Source organism: Dermacentor albipictus, chromosome 1 (genome assembly GCF_038994185.2).
Source record: "Dermacentor albipictus isolate Rhodes 1998 colony chromosome 1, USDA_Dalb.pri_finalv2, whole genome shotgun sequence".
Lineage (NCBI taxonomy): Eukaryota > Metazoa > Arthropoda > Arachnida > Ixodida > Ixodidae > Dermacentor > Dermacentor albipictus.
Genome location: NC_091821.1, coordinates 287,535,831 through 287,552,942, shown reverse-complemented (window position 1 = coordinate 287,552,942; position 17,112 = coordinate 287,535,831). Strand labels below are relative to the sequence as shown.

General features: G+C 50.5%; 1 long non-coding RNA gene across 1 annotated transcript; it reads left to right on the top strand.

The window, feature by feature from the left end:
• The first annotated feature begins 15,194 nt into the window (after positions 1–15,194).
• LOC139057163 (uncharacterized) lies at positions 15,195–16,665 on the top strand. The gene is made up of 2 exons (XR_011512607.1): positions 15,195–15,315; positions 15,380–16,665. It is a non-coding gene; the product is annotated as an uncharacterized lncRNA (long non-coding RNA).
• The last annotated feature ends 447 nt before the right edge of the window (positions 16,666–17,112 follow it).

The following is a 17,112-nucleotide window of genomic DNA, read 5'->3' as shown; positions in this document are numbered from 1 at the left end:
CTATAACGTTAGAAAAGGGTTGCATCACCTTGATGTGCACAGGCAGTCTCGTGGGGCTTACGCCGGTCGCAATAAAGACTCTTCTCAAACTGAGACGCGTCGCTTAACACTCGGGGCGCTTTATATCGATGCGCGCTCTCGCTACAACGTTAGAAAAAGGGTTGCGTCACCTTGATGTGCACAGGCAGTCTCCTGGGGCTTACGCCGGTCGCAATAGAGATTTTCTGAAATTGAGACGCGTCGCTTAACACTCGGGGCGCCTTATATCGATGCGCGCTCTCGCTACAACGTTAGAAAAGGGTTGCATCACCTTGATGTGCACAGGCAGTCTCCTGGGGCTTACGCCGGTCGCAATAAAGATTTTCTGAAACTGAGACGCGTCGCCTAACACTCGGGGCGCTTTATATCGATGCGCGCTCTCGCTACAACGTTAGAAAAAGGGTTGCATCACCTTGATGTGCACAGGCAGTCTCCTGGGGCTTACGCCGGTCGCAATGAAAACTCTTCTGAAACTGAGACGCGTCGCTTAACACTCGGCGCGCTTTATATCGATGCGCGCTCTCGCTACAACGTTGGAAAAGGGTTGCATCACCTTGATGTGCACAGGCAGTCTCCTGGGGCTTACGCCGGTCGCAATAAAGATTTTCTGAAATTGAGACGCGTCGCTTAACACTCGGGGCGCCTTATACCGATGCGCGCTCTCGCTACAACGTTAGAAAAGGGTTGCATCACCTTGATGTGCACAGGCAGTCTCCTGGGGCTTACGCCGGTCGCAATAAAGACTCTTTTGAAACTGAGACGCGTCGCTTAACACTCGGGGCGCTTTATATCGATGCGCGCTCTCGCTACAACGTTAGAAAAAGGGTTGCATCACCTTGGTGTGCACAGGCAGTCTCCTGGGGCTTAAGCCGGTCGCAACAAACAATCTTCTGAAACTGAGACGCGTCGCTTAACACTCGAGGCGCTTTATATCGATGCGCGCTCTCGCTACAACGTTAGAAAAGGGTTGCATCACCTTGATGTGCACAGGCAGTCTCCTGGGGCTTACGCCGGTCGCAATAAAGACTCTTCTGAAACTGAGACGCGTCGCTTAACACTCGGGGCGCTTTATATCGATGCGCGCTCTCGCTACAACGTTAGAAAAAGGGTTGCATCACCTTGATGTGCACAGGCAGTCTCCTGGGGCTTACGCCGGTCGCAATAAAGACTCTTCTGAAACTGAGACGCATCGCTTAACACTCGGGGCGCTTTATATCGATGCGCGCTCTCGCTACAACGTTAGAAAAAGGGTTGCATCACCTTGATGCGCACAGGCAGTCTCCTGGGGCTTACGCCGGTCGCAATAAATACACTTCTGAAACTGAGACGCGTCGCTTAACACTCGGGGCGCTTTATATCGATGCGCGCTCTCGCTACAACGTTAGAAAAAGGGTTGCTTGATGTGCACAGGCAGTCTCCTGGGGCTTACGCCGGTCGCAATAAAGACTCTTCTGAAACTGAGACGCGTCGCCTAACACTCGAGGCGCTTTATATCGATGCGCGCTCTCGCTACAACGTTATAAAAGGGTTGCATCACCTTGATGTGCACAGGCAGTCTCCCGGGGCTTACGCCGGTCGCAATAAAGATTTTCTGAAATTGAGACGCGTCGCTTAACACTCGAGGCGCTTTATATCGATGCGCGCTCTCGCTACAACGTTAGAAAAGGGTTGCATCACCTTGATGTGCACAGGCAGTCTCCTGGGGCTTACGCGGGTCGCAATAAAGATTTTCTGAAATTGAGACGCGTCGCTTAACACTCGGGGCGCCTTATATCGATGCGCGCTCTCGCTACAACGTTACAAAAGGGTTGCATCACCTTGATGTGCACAGGCAGTCTCCTGGGGCTTACGCCGGTCGCAATAAACATTTTCTGAAACTGAGACGCGTCGCCTAACACTCGGGGCGCTTCATATCGATGCGCGCTCTCGCTACAACGTTAGAAAAAGGGTTGCATCACCTTGATGTGCACAGGCAGTCTCCTGGGGCTTACGCCGGTCGCAATAAAGACTCTTCTGAAACTGAGACGCGTCGCTTAACACTCGGCGCGCTTTATATCGATGCGCGCTCTCGCTACAACGTTAGAAAAAGGGTTGCATCACCTTGATGTGCACAGGCAGTCTCCTGGGGCTTACGCCGGTCGCAATAAAGACTCTTCTGAAACTGAGACGCATCGCTTAACACTCGGGGCGCTTTATATCGATGCGCGCTCTCGCTACAACGTTAGAAAAAGGGTTGCATCACCTTGATGTGCACAGGCAGTCTCCTGGGGCTTACGCCGGTCGCAATAAAGACTCTTCTGAAACTGAGACGCGTCGCTTAACACTCGGCGCGCTTTATATCGATGCGCGCTCTCGCTACAACGTTAGAAAAGGGTTGCATCACCTTGATGTGCACAGGCAGTCTCCTGGGGCTTACGCCGGTCGCAATAAAGACTCTTCTCAAACTGAGACGCGTCGCTTAACACTCGGGGCGCTTTATATCGATGCACGCTCTCGCTACAACGTTAGAAAAAGGGTTGCATCACCTTGATGTGCACAGGCAGTCTCCTGGGGCTTACGCCGGTCGCAATAAAGATTTTCTGAAATTGACACGCGTCGCTTAACACTCGGGGCGCCTTATATCGATGCGCGCTCTCGCTACAACGTTAGAAAAGGGTTGCATCACCTTGATGTGCATAGGCAGTCTCCTGGGGCTTACGCCGGTCGCAATAAAGATTTTCTGAAACTGAGACGCGCCGCCTAACACTCGGGGCGCTTTATATCAATGCGCGCTCTCGCTACAACGTTAGAAAAAGGGTTGCATCACCTTGATGTGCACAGGCAGTCTCCTGGGGCTTACGCCGGTCGCAATAAAGACTCTTCTGAAACTGAGACGCGTCGCTTAACACTCGGCGCGCTTTATATCGATGCGCGCTCTCGCTACAACGTTAGAAAAGGGTTGCATCACCTTGATGTGCACAGGCAGTCTCCTGGGGCTTACGCCGGTCGCAATAAAGATTTTCTGAAATTGAGACGCGTCGCTTAACACTCGGGGCGCCTTATATCGATGCGCGCTCTCGCTACAACGTTAGAAAAGGGTTGCATCACCTTGATGTGCACAGGCAGTCTCCTGGGGCTTACGCCGGTCGCAATAAAGATTTTCTGAAATTGAGACGCGTCGCCTAACACTCGAGGCGCTTTATATCGATGCGCGCTCTCGCTACAACGTTAGAAAAGGGTTGCATCACCTTGATGTGCACAGGCAGTCTCCTGGGGCTTACGCCGGTCGCAATAAAGACTCTTCTGAAACTGAGACGCGTCGCTTAACACTCGGGCCGCTTTATATCGATGCGCGCTCTCGCTACAACGTTAGAAAAAGGGTTGCATCACCTTGATGTGCACAGGCAGTCTCCTGGGGCTTACGCCGGTCGCAATAAATACTCTTCTGAAACTGAGACGCGTCGCTTAACACTCGGGGCGCTTTATATCGATGCGCGCTCTCGCTACAACGTTAGAAAAAGGGTTGCATCACCTTGATGTGCACAGGCAGTCTCCTGGGGCTTAAGCCGGTCGCAACAAACACTCTTCTGAAACTGAGACGCGTCGCTTAACACTCGGGGCGCTTTATATCGATGCGCGCTCTCGCTACAACGTTAGAAAAAAGGGTTGCATCACCTTGATGTGCACAGGCAGTCTTCTGGGGCTTACGCCGGTCGCAATAAAGACTCTTCTGAAACTGAGACGCGTCGCCTAACACTCGAGGCGCTTTATATCGATGCGCGCTCTCGCTACAACGTTAGAAAAGGGTTGCATCACCTTGATGTGCACAGGCAGTCTCCTGGGGCTTACGCCGGTCGCAATAAATACTCTTCTGAAACTGAGACGCGTCGCTTAACACTCGGGGCGCTTTATATCGATGCGCGCTCTCGCTACAACGTTAGAAAAGGGTTGCATCACCTTGATGTGCACAGGCAGTCTCCTGGGGCTTACGCCGGTCGCAATAAAGACTCTTCTGAAACTGAGACGCGTCGCTTAACACTCGGGGCGCCTTATATCGATGCGCGCTCTCGCTACAACGTTAGAAAAGGGTTGCATCACCTTGATTTGCACAGACAGTCTCCTGGGGCTTACGCCGATCGCAATAAAGACTCTTCTGAAACTGAAACGCGTCGCTTAACACTCGAGGCGCTTTATATCGATGCGCGCTCTCGCTACAACGTTAGAAAAGGGTTGCATCACCTTGATGTGCACAGGCAGTCTCCTGGGGCTTACGCCGGTCGCAATAAAGATTTTCTGAAATTGAGACGCGTCGCTTAACACTCGGGGCGCCTTATCGATGCGCGCTCTCGCTACAACGTTAGAAAAGGGTTGCATCACCTTGATTTGCACAGGCAGTCTCCTGGGGCTTACGCCGGTCGCAATAAAGACTCTTCTGAAACTGAGACGCGTCGCTTAACACTCGGGGCGCTTTATATCGATGCGCGCTCTCGCTACAACGTTAGAAAAGGGTTGAATCACCTTGATGTGCACAGGCAGTCTCCTGGGGCTTACGCCGGTCGCACTAAAGACTCTTCTGAAACTGAAACGCGTCGCTTAACACTCGAGGCGCTTTATATCGATGCGCGCTCTCGCTACAACGTTAGAAAAGGGTTGCATCACCTTGATGTGCACAGGCAGTCTCCTTGGGCTTACGCCGGTCGCAATAAAGATTTTCTGAAATTGAGACGCGTCGCTTAACACTCGGGGCGCCTTATATCGATGCGCGCTCTCGCTACCATGTTAGAAAAGGGTTGCATCACCTTGATTTGCACAGACAGTCTCCTGGGGCTTACGCCGGTCGCAATAAAGACTCTTCTGAAACTGAAACGCGTCGCTTAACACTCGAGGCGCTTTATATCGATGCGCGCCCTGGCTACAACGTTAGAAAAAGGGTTGCATCACCTTGATGTGCGCAGGCAGTCTCCTGGGGCTTACGCCGGTCGCAATAAATACTCTTCTGAAACTGAGACGCGTCGCTTAACACTCGGGGCGCTTTATATCGATGCGCGCTCTCGCTACAACGTTAGAAAAAGGGTTGCATCACCTTGATGTGCACAGGCAGTCTCCTGGGGCTTACGCCGGTCGCAATAAAGACTCTTCTGAAACTGAGACGCGTCGCCTAACACTCGAGGCGCTTTATATCGATGCGCGCTCTCGCTACAACGTTAGAAAAGGGTTGCATCACCTTGATGTGCACAGGCAGTCTCCTGGGGCTTACGCCGGTCGCAATAAATACTCTCCTGAAACTGAGACGCGTCGCTTAACACTCGGGGCGCTTTATATCGATGCGCGCTCTCGCTACAACGTTAGAAAAGGGTTGCATCACCTTGATGTGCACAGGCAGTGTCCTGGGGCTTACGCCGGTCGCAATAAAGACTCTTCTGAAACTGAGACGCGTCGCTTAACACTCGGGGCGCTTTATATCGATGCGCGCTCTCGCTACAACGTTAGAAAAAGGGTTGCATCACCTTGATGTGCACAGGCAGTCTCCTGGGGCTTACGCCGGTCGCAATAAAGATTTTCTGAAACTGAGACGCGTCGCCTAACACTCGGGGCGCTTTATATCGATGCGCGCTCTCGCTACAACGTTAGAAAAAGGGTTGCATCACCTTGATGTGCACAGGCAGTCTCCTGGGGCTTACGCCGGTCGCAATAAATACTCTCCTGAAACTGAGACGCGTCGCTTAACACTCGGGGCGCTTTATATCGATGCGCGCTCTCGCTACAACGTTAGAAAAAGGGTTGCATCACCTTGATTTGCACAGACAGTCTCCTGGGGCTTAAGCCGGTCGCAATAAAGATTTTCTGAAATTGAGACGCGTCGCTTAACACTCGGGGCGCCTTATATCGATGCGCGCTCTCGCTACAACGTTAGAAAAGGGTTGCATCACCTTGATTTGCACAGACAGTCTCCTGGGGCTTACGCCGGTCGCAATAAAGACTCTTCTGAAACTGAATCGCGTCGCTTAACACTCGAGGCGCTTTATATCGATGCGCGCTCTCGCTACAACGTTAGAAAAGGGTTGCATCACCTCGATGTGCACAGGCAGTCTCCTGGGGCTTACGCCGGTCGCAATAAATACTCTTCTGAAACTGAAACGCGTCGCTTAACACTCGGGGCGCTTTATATCGATGCGCGCTCTCGCTACAACGTTAGAAAAAGGGTTGCATCACCTTGATTTGCACAGACAGTCTCCTGGGGCTTAAGCCGGTCGCAATAAAGATTTTCTGAAATTGAGACGCGTCGCCTAACACTCGAGGCGCTTTATATCGATGCGCGCTCTCGCTACAACGTTAGAAAAGGGTTGCATCACCTTGATTTGCACAGACAGTCTCCTGGGGCTTACGCCGGTCGCAATAAAGACTCTTCTAAAACTGAGACGCGTCGCCTAACACTCGAGGCGCTTTATATCGATGCGCGCTCTCGCTACAACGTTAGAAAAGGGTTGCATCACCTTGATTTGCACAGACAGTCTCCTGGGGCTTAAGCCGGTCGCAATAAAGATTTTCTGAAATTGAGACGCGTCGCTTAACACTCGGGGCGCCTTATATCGATGCGCGCTCTCGCTACAACGTTAGAAAAGGGTTGCATCACCTTGATTTGCACAGACAGTCTCCTGGGGCTTACGCCGGTCGCAATAAAGACTCTTCTGAAACTGAAACGCGTCGCTTAACACTCGAGGCGCTTTATATCGATGCGCGCCCTCGCTACAACGTTAGAAAAAGGGTTGCATCACCTTGATGTGCGCAGGCAGTCTCCTGGGGCTTACGCCGGTCGCAATAAAGACTCTTCTGAAACTGAGACGCGTCGCCTAACACTCGAGGCGCTTTATATCGATGCGCGCTCTCGCTACAACGTTAGAAAAGGGTTGCATCACCTTGATGTGCACAGGCAGTCTCCCGGGGCTTACGCCGGTCGCAATAAATACTCTTCTGAAACTGAGACGCGTCGCTTAACACTCGGGGCGCCTTATATCGATGCGCGCTCTCGCTACAACGTTAGAAAAGGGTTGCATCACCTTGATGTGCACAGGCAGTCTCCTGGGGCTTACGCCGGTCGCAATAAATACTCTTCTGAAACTGAGACGCGTCGCTTAACACTCGGGGCGCTTTATATCGATGCGCGCTCTCGCTACAACGTTAGAAAAAGGGTTGCATCACCTTGATGTGCACAGGCAGTCTCCTGGGGCTTACGCCGGTCGCAATAAAGACTCTTCTGAAACTGAGACGCGTCGCCTAACACTCGAGGCGCTTTATATCGATGCGCGCTCTCGCTACAACGTTAGAAAAGGGTTGCATCACCTTGATGTGCACAGGCAGTCTCCCAGGGCTTACGCCGGTCGCAATAAAGATTTTCTGAAATTGAGACGCGTCGCTTAACACTCGAGGCGCTTTATATCGATGCGCGCTCTCGCTACAACGTTAGAAAAGGGTTGCATCACCTTGATGTGCACAGGCAGTCTCCTGGGGCTTACGCCGGTCGCAATAAAGATTTTCTGAAATTGAGACGCGTCGCTTAACACTCGGGGCGCCTTATATCGATGCGCGCTCTCGCTACAACGTTAGAAAAGGGTTGCATCACCTTGATGTGCACAGGCAGTCTCCTGGGGCTTACGCCGGTCGCAATAAAGATTTTCTGAAACTGAGACGCGTCGCCTAACACTCGGGGCGCTTTATATCGATGCGCGCTCTCGCTACAACGTTAGAAAAAGGGTTGCATCACCTTGATGTGCACAGGCAGTCTCCTGGGGCTTACGCCGGTCGCAATAAAGACTCTTCTGAAACTGAGACGCGTCGCTTAACACTCGGCGCGCTTTATATCGATGCGCGCTCTCGCTACAACGTTAGAAAAGGGTTGCATCACCTTGATGTGCACAGGCAGTCTCCTGGGGCTTACGCCGGTCGCAATAAAGACTCTTCTGAAAACTGAGACGCATCGCTTAACACTCGGGGCGCTTTATATCGATGCGCGCTCTCGCTACAACGTTAGAAAAAGGGTTGCATCACCTTGATGTGCACAGGCAGTCTCCTGGGGCTTACGCCGGTCGCAATAAAGACTCTTCTGAAACTGAGACGCGTCGCTTAACACTCGGCGCGCTTTATATCGATGCGCGCTCTCGCTACAACGTTAGAAAAGGGTTGCATCACCTTGATGTGCACAGGCAGTCTCCTGGGGCTTACGCCGGTCGCAATAAAGACTCTTCTCAAACTGAGACGCGTCGCTTAACACTCGGGGCGCTTTATATCGATGCACGCTCTCGCTACAACGTTAGAAAAAGGGTTGCATCACCTTGATGTGCACAGGCAGTCTCCTGGGGCTTACGCCGGTCGCAATAAAGATTTTCTGAAATTTAGACGCGTCGCTTAACACTCGGGGCGCCTTATATCGATGCGCGCTCTCGCTACAACGTTAGAAAAGGGTTGCATCACCTTGATGTGCACAGGCAGTCTCCTGGGGCTTACGCCGGTCGCAATAAAGACTCTTCTGAAACTGAAACGCGTCGCTTAACACTGGAGGTGCTTTATATCGATGCGCGCCCTCGCTACAACGTTAGAAAAATGGTTGCATCACCTTGATGTGCGCAGGCAGTCTCCTGGGGCTTACGCCGGTCGCAATAAATACTCTTCTGAAACTGAGACGCGTCGCTTAACACTCGGGGCGCTTTATATCGATGCGCGCTCTCGCTACAACGTTAGAAAAAGGGTTGCATCACCTTGATGTGCACAGGCAGTCTCCTGGGGCTTACGCCGGTCGCAATAAAGACTCTTCTGAAACTGAGACGCGTCGCCTAACACTCGAGGCGCTTTATATCGATGCGCGCTCTCGCTTCAACGTTAGAAAAGGGTTGCATCACCTTGATGTGCACAGGCAGTCTCCTGGGGCTTACGCCGGTCGCAATAAATACTCTTCTGAAACGGAGATGCGTCGCTTAACACTCGGGGCGCTTTATATCGATGCGCGCTCTCGCTACAACGTTAGAAAAAGGGTTGCATCACCTTGATGTGCACAGGCAGTCTCCTGGGGCTTATAGCCGGTCGCAATAAATACTCTTCTGAAACTGAGACGCGTCGCTTAACACTCGGGGCGCTTTATATCGATGCGCGCTCTCGCTACAACGTTAGAAAAGGGTTGCATCACCTTGATGTGCACAGGCAGTCTCCTGGGGCTTACGCCGGTCGCAATAAAGACTCTTCTGAAACTGAGACGCGTCGCTTAACACTCGGGGCGCTTTATATCGATGCGCGCTCTCGCTACAACGTTAGAAAAACGGTTGCATCACCTTGATGTGCACAGGCAGTCTCCTGGGGCTTACGCCGGTCGCAATAAAGACTCTTCTGAAACTGAGACGCGTCGCTTAATACTCGGCGCGCTTTATATCGATGCGCGCTCTCGCTACAACGTTAGAAAAGGGTTGCATCACCTTGATGTGCACAGGCAGTCTCCTGGGGCTTACGCCGGTCGCAATAAAGACTCTTCTCAAACTGAGACGCGTCGCTTAACACTCAGGGCGCTTTATATCGATGCAAGCTCTCGCTACAACGTTAGAAAAAGGGTTGCATCACCTTGATGTGCACAGGCAGTCTCCTGGGGCTTACGCCGGTCGCAATAAAGATTTTCTGAAATTGAGACGCGTCGCTTAACACTCGGGGCGCCTTATATCGATGCGCGCTCTCGCTACAACGTTAGAAAAGGGTTGCATCACCTTGATGTGCACAGGCAGTCTCCTGGGGCTTACGCCGGTCGCAATAAAGATTTTCTGAAACTGAGACGCGTCGCCTAACACTCGGGGCGCTTTATATCGATGCGCGCTCTCGCTACAACGTCAGAAAAAGGGTTGCATCACCTTGATGTGCACAGGCAGTCTCCTGGGGCTTACGCCGGTCGCAATGAAAACTCTTCTGAAACTGAGACGCGTCGCTTAACACTCGGCGCGCTTTATATCGATGCGCGCTCTCGCTACAACGTTAGAAAAGGGTTGCATCACCTTGATGTGCACAGGCAGTCTCCTGGGGCTTACGCCGGTCGCAATAAAGACTCTTCTCAAACTGAGACGCGTCGCTTAACACTCGGGGCGCTTTATATCGATGCACGCTCTCGCTACAACGTTAGAAAAAGGGTTGCATCACCTTGATGTGCACAGGCAGTCTCCTGGGGCTTACGCCGGTCGCAATAAAGATTTTCTGAAATTTAGACGCGTCGCTTAACACTCGGGGCGCCTTATATCGATGCGCGCTCTCGCTACAACGTTAGAAAAGGGTTGCATCACCTTGATGTGCACAGGCAGTCTCCTGGGGCTTACGCCGGTCGCAATAAAGACTCTTCTGAAACTGAAACGCGTCGCTTAACACTGGAGGTGCTTTATATCGATGCGCGCCCTCGCTACAACGTTAGAAAAAGGGTTGCATCACCTTGATGTGCGCAGGCAGTCTCCTGGGGCTTACGCCGGTCGCAATAAATACTCTTCTGAAACTGAGACGCGTCGCTTAACACTCGGGGCGCTTTATATCGATGCGCGCTCTCGCTACAACGTTAGAAAAAGGGTTGCATCACCTTGATGTGCACAGGCAGTCTCCTGGGGCTTACGCCGGTCGCAATAAAGACTCTTCTGAAACTGAGACGCGTCGCCTAACACTCGAGGCGCTTTATATCGATGCGCGCTCTCGCTTCAACGTTAGAAAAGGGTTGCATCACCTTGATGTGCACAGGCAGTCTCCTGGGGCTTACGCCGGTCGCAATAAATACTCTTCTGAAACGGAGATGCGTCGCTTAACACTCGGGGCGCTTTATATCGATGCGCGCTCTCGCTACAACGTTAGAAAAAGGGTTGCATCACCTTGATGTGCACAGGCAGTCTCCTGGGGCTTATAGCCGGTCGCAATAAATACTCTTCTGAAACTGAGACGCGTCGCTTAACACTCGGGGCGCTTTATATCGATGCGCGCTCTCGCTACAACGTTAGAAAAGGGTTGCATCACCTTGATGTGCACAGGCAGTCTCCTGGGGCTTACGCCGGTCGCAATAAAGACTCTTCTGAAACTGAGACGCGTCGCTTAACACTCGGGGCGCTTTATATCGATGCGCGCTCTCGCTACAACGTTAGAAAAACGGTTGCATCACCTTGATGTGCACAGGCAGTCTCCTGGGGCTTACGCCGGTCGCAATAAAGACTCTTCTGAAACTGAGACGCGTCGCTTAATACTCGGCGCGCTTTATATCGATGCGCGCTCTCGCTACAACGTTAGAAAAGGGTTGCATCACCTTGATGTGCACAGGCAGTCTCCTGGGGCTTACGCCGGTCGCAATAAAGACTCTTCTCAAACTGAGACGCGTCGCTTAACACTCAGGGCGCTTTATATCGATGCAAGCTCTCGCTACAACGTTAGAAAAAGGGTTGCATCACCTTGATGTGCACAGGCAGTCTCCTGGGGCTTACGCCGGTCGCAATAAAGATTTTCTGAAATTGAGACGCGTCGCTTAACACTCGGGGCGCCTTATATCGATGCGCGCTCTCGCTACAACGTTAGAAAAGGGTTGCATCACCTTGATGTGCACAGGCAGTCTCCTGGGGCTTACGCCGGTCGCAATAAAGATTTTCTGAAACTGAGACGCGTCGCCTAACACTCGGGGCGCTTTATATCGATGCGCGCTCTCGCTACAACGTCAGAAAAAGGGTTGCATCACCTTGATGTGCACAGGCAGTCTCCTGGGGCTTACGCCGGTCGCAATGAAAACTCTTCTGAAACTGAGACGCGTCGCTTAACACTCGGCGCGCTTTATATCGATGCGCGCTCTCGCTACAACGTTGGAAAAAGGTTGCATCACCTTGATGTGCACAGGCAGTCTCCTGGGGCTTACGCCGGTCGCAATAAAGATTTTCTGAAATTGAGACGCGTCGCTTAACACTCGAGGCGCTTTATATCGATGCGCGCTCTCGCTACAACGTTAGAAAAGGGTTGCATCACCTTGATGTGCACAGGCAGTCTCCTGGGGCTTACGCCGGTCGCAATAAATACTCTTCTGAAACGGAGATGCGTCGCTTAACACTCGGGGCGCTTTATATCGATGCGCGCTCTCGCTACAACGTTAGAAAAAGGGTTGCATCACCTTGATGTGCACAGGCAGTCTCCTGGGGCTTATAGCCGGTCGCAATAAATACTCTTCTGAAACTGAGACGCGTCGCTTAACACTCGGGGCGCTTTATATCGATGCGCGCTCTCGCTACAACGTTAGAAAAGGGTTGCATCACCTTGATGTGCACAGGCAGTCTCCTGGGGCTTACGCCGGTCGCAATAAAGACTTCTGAAACTGAGACGCGTCGCTTAACACTCGGGGCGCTTTATATCGATGCGCGCTCTCGCTACAACGTTAGAAAAACGGTTGCATCACCTTGATGTGCACAGGCAGTCTCCTGGGGCTTACGCCGGTCGCAATAAAGACTCTTCTGAAACTGAGACGCGTCGCTTAACACTCGGCGCGCTTTATATCGATGCGCGCTCTCGCTACAACGTTAGAAAAGGGTTGCATCACCTTGATGTGCACAGGCAGTCTCCTGGGGCTTACGCCGGTCGCAATAAAGACTCTTCTCAAACTGAGACGCGTCGCTTAACACTCGGGGCGCTTTATATCGATGCGCGCTCTCGCTACAACGTTAGAAAAAGGGTTGCATTACCTTGATGTGCACAGGCAGTCTCCTGGGGCTTACGCCGGTCGCAATAAAGATTTTCTGAAATTGAGACGCGTCGCTTAACACTCGGGGCGCCTTATATCGATGCGCGCTCTCGCTACAACGTTAGAAAAGGGTTGCATCACCTTGATGTGCACAGGCAGTCTCCTGGGGCTTACGCCGGTCGCAATAAAGATTTTCTGAAACTGAGACGCGTCGCCTAACACTCGGGGCGCTTTATATCGATGCGCGCTCTCGCTACAACGTTAGAAAAAGGGTTGCATCACCTTGATGTGCACAGGCAGTCTCCTGGGGCTTACGCCGGTCGCAATAAAGACTCTTCTGAAACTGAGACGCGTCGCTTAACACTCGGCGCGCTTTATATCGATGCGCGCTCTCGCTACAACGTTGGAAAAGGGTTGCATCACCTTGATGTGCACAGGCAGTCTCCTGGGGCTTACGCCGGTCGCAATAAAGACTCTTCTGAAACTGAGACGCGTCGCTTAACACTCGGGGCGCTTTATATCGATGCGCGCTCTCGCTACAACGTTAGAAAAACGGTTGCATCACCTTGATGTGCACAGGCAGTCTCCTGGGGCTTACGCCGGTCGCAATAAAGACTCTTCTGAAACTGAGACGCGTCGCTTAATACTCGGCGCGCTTTATATCGATGCGCGCTCTCGCTACAACGTTAGAAAAGGGTTGCATCACCTTGATGTGCACAGGCAGTCTCCTGGGGCTTACGCCGGTCGCAATAAAGACTCTTCTCAAACTGAGACGCGTCGCTTAACACTCAGGGCGCTTTATATCGATGCAAGCTCTCGCTACAACGTTAGAAAAAGGGTTGCATCACCTTGATGTGCACAGGCAGTCTCCTGGGGCTTACGCCGGTCGCAATAAAGATTTTCTGAAATTGAGACGCGTCGCTTAACACTCGGGGCGCCTTATATCGATGCGCGCTCTCGCTACAACGTTAGAAAAGGGTTGCATCACCTTGATGTGCACAGGCAGTCTCCTGGGGCTTACGCCGGTCGCAATAAAGATTTTCTGAAACTGAGACGCGTCGCCTAACACTCGGGGCGCTTTATATCGATGCGCGCTCTCGCTACAACGTTAGAAAAAGGGTTGCATCACCTTGATGTGCACAGGCAGTCTCCTGGGGCTTACGCCGGTCGCAATAAAGACTCTTCTTAAACTGAGACGCGTCGCTTAACACTCGGCGCGCTTTATATCGATGCGCGCTCTCGCTACAACGTTAGAAAAGGGTTGCATCACCTTGATGTGCACAGGCAGTCTCCTGGGGCTTACGCCGGTCGCAATAAAGACTCTTCTCAAACTGAGACGCGTCGCTTAACACTCGGCCCAAGTAACCACGGATATCCGTGGGACGTCCACCACAAGTCCCAACGTCCATCCATCCGGATATCCAACACGGACGTCCGTGGGACGTACAGGAAAAGTCCATATCCTGTTTGGATGTTCGAAGGACATCCCACCGGGATGTCCATGGGACATCCCATTTTGAACATCCGCTGGCTGTCCATAAATAGGCATGCCCAGGATATACACTAGTGAGTTATATATAAACTAGCATAAATATATTGCCGGAAATTTTAGTTTGTTCATATTATATTTGTTTATTTTTGTTCTCTATCGGACACAGTTCATTCTTTTTTCAAAGCAAAATAAATATATTTCCAACTTGATATAAATTCTGCCCACTTTAACATCGCAGTATTAAAATACGATTTTTTTTTCTATCGGTGGGTCATACAAACAATTTGTAGTTTGCTTTAAAAAAATGCTTGTGGATGACTAGCAGAATATATAAGCGCCCATTTGAAGCCACTTATTCGACCTAGAGCCAAGCACTCAAGTTACCCCTCATTATGAAAAGTTCCTGATCATAGAGTTTTGGCCCTGACCTCCGAACATGTAGGTTCAGGTTTATCATTGAAACAGGAAGTAAAACACGTTGTTGGGCTAGTTGGTGCATTGTATTAAGAAAAAACCAGCAAAAAAAAGACGGACACAGGAAACATACACAAGACAGGCCTCTTCCAACCTCTTTCCTGTCTTCTCGTATGTTTCCTGTGTGCGCCTGTTTTTGGCTGGTTTCTTAAAACAGGAAGTTGTCTGCAGTGTTCAATTGTGCATACAATAATATCATTATAGGTAACAAAAACAAATCTCAAAGGCTACGCTTTTGGTGGCTGCATGCGTTGAAAGCGATTATGAAAGCTATAATGCGTCAGAGCCGCCATGCATTGACAGTAATCTCAAAGGCTATGTTTTTCTGGCGCTGACAGCTTTAGCAGAAACTAAAAACTCGAAAATCAGATACCGAATATTCCCAGAATAAGTAAATATTTCACTGTGTAATAATAGAATATTTTAAAAACCTATTTATGTTTGCGTAGATGCGCGTGGAAGTGTTAGAACCTTGGCAAAGCAGAACGCTGCAGTCATCCAATCCAATCCAAGCTCTAGCCATCGTCGCCACGCCATTTTTCATTCTGCGATCGTTTTAAGGGCAGCGGAGCAGCGTTTGTCACCTTCCGTGCCTGCCGAAGTCTCCTACTCAGCTACCAAGGTATGACAGCTACATCGATTTCTTTTTTAATTCGTTTGGGCATTGAAATGTGTTTTCTTCACAGGTGCCAGGATGCCTAGACTGCGGGAGAAGCCGCACGCGCGAAAAAGAGCGTCGCTGGAAACAAAGACGATATTCGAGGACTTCGGATCTCGCACCGGCAGCCAGCAGTCAACAGCTCGAGAATTCGCAAGTCTAGAACTGTGCAGTGGCGCGTATACCCCGCACGCATGCATTAACATGTGCGGTCGGGCTGTCCCTGCAAACATTTGTACGCCTTGTGATGCTGGTCGCTGCACCGAGGCGACATCGGAAGTTCAGGACGGTGGTTGTGACACTACGCGCACTAAGGACAATGTGCCTTGCTTCCCTGATGGATATACTCTACGTGACGCTTCGGATGGTTCACTTCGCTGTGAGAACGGAACAGGATCCCTTAGGAGTGGTGTACGCACAAGTCAATGCGGGTTTTCTGGTAAGCAGGACCTCGGAGTCTACATTTTCTTTAGCTACCGCGGACTCTTCATCGGCGCCCTTTCATTCTCCTGGCAAAGAGCTTCTCCTGGCTAATGCGCTCATGATCAGAGCTGTAGCCGTCAGTAGCGGCAAGATCGCCTGCTGATCTCTACGAAAATAAAAAGCTCCTTTTAAAAAAGTGAAGAATATATTAGTTGTTTTTATCTACAAGTTTGTTTAATATCGTGAGAATATGGTCACTACGGCCACGGCGGGGACATTGTAAACGAGAGTACGCATTCGATGGCCAAGTGAGTTTTAATAATTGTAAGAACGCACTACGCCACGAGAAAGAGCTATTGTTTAAAGAAAGTGAAGAATATATTGATTGTTCTTCACTAATAGTTCGTTTAGCCACGTCAGAATGTGGAGACATTGGGAACGAGAGTACGCATTTGACGGCAAGTTGACTTACGAGAACGCACTACGTCGCGAATAACATTTAAGCTGCAATACCATTAAGCATGTCCGAAAGTTTAAGGCATTAGCCAGTTAATGTCATTTTTTGTGCCCGTGTCGCAGAGTGCTAGTGAAGTGATGTAGTCAAGATTAATTCCTTCATGTCATTTCTGTTGCTTTCGCTGCTTAATAATGCTAATTGATGTATTTTTGCTCTTTCTTTTTATTCCATGCTGCAAACTCAAATGTCAAAGCAGGGTGGGCAATCAGTATTTTTGTTCTGCTGTTCTCTACCTTGTGTTGTGCTATTGAAATTGCAAGTTTTCTTCTTTATCCGTGTATTTATTTGTTCTTTGAACAGTACGCATATATCTGCTTATTGGTCTTTTTATGTATATGTATAAGGTGACAATAAACGTTTAATTGTATTTGGAAGTAGGTGTAAGTTCATTTCTCGTTTATTTAAAACAAGAATGCATTCAAGCATTAGACCGATGTAATATATATAATGGTCCGGTGCTTGAATGTGTCCCGGCCACTATTGTCGCTTCAAGGCATGTGTATATCTGGAATATCCCCGGGAAGACACACACACACATACACACACACATATATATATATATATATATATATATATATATATATATATATATATATATATATATATATATATATATATATATATATATCCTGAACGTCCCCTGAATGTCCATGCTGGATGTCCGCGTCGGACGTACTACGGATGCCAAAGCGGTTACCTTTGGATTCCCCAGGGACGTCCCTCGGACGTACGTCGGACATTCATGGATATCCCACGGACATCCCGAATATCCAGAAAGGACGTCCGTCGGACGTCGCCCGGATATCCGTGGTTACTTGGGG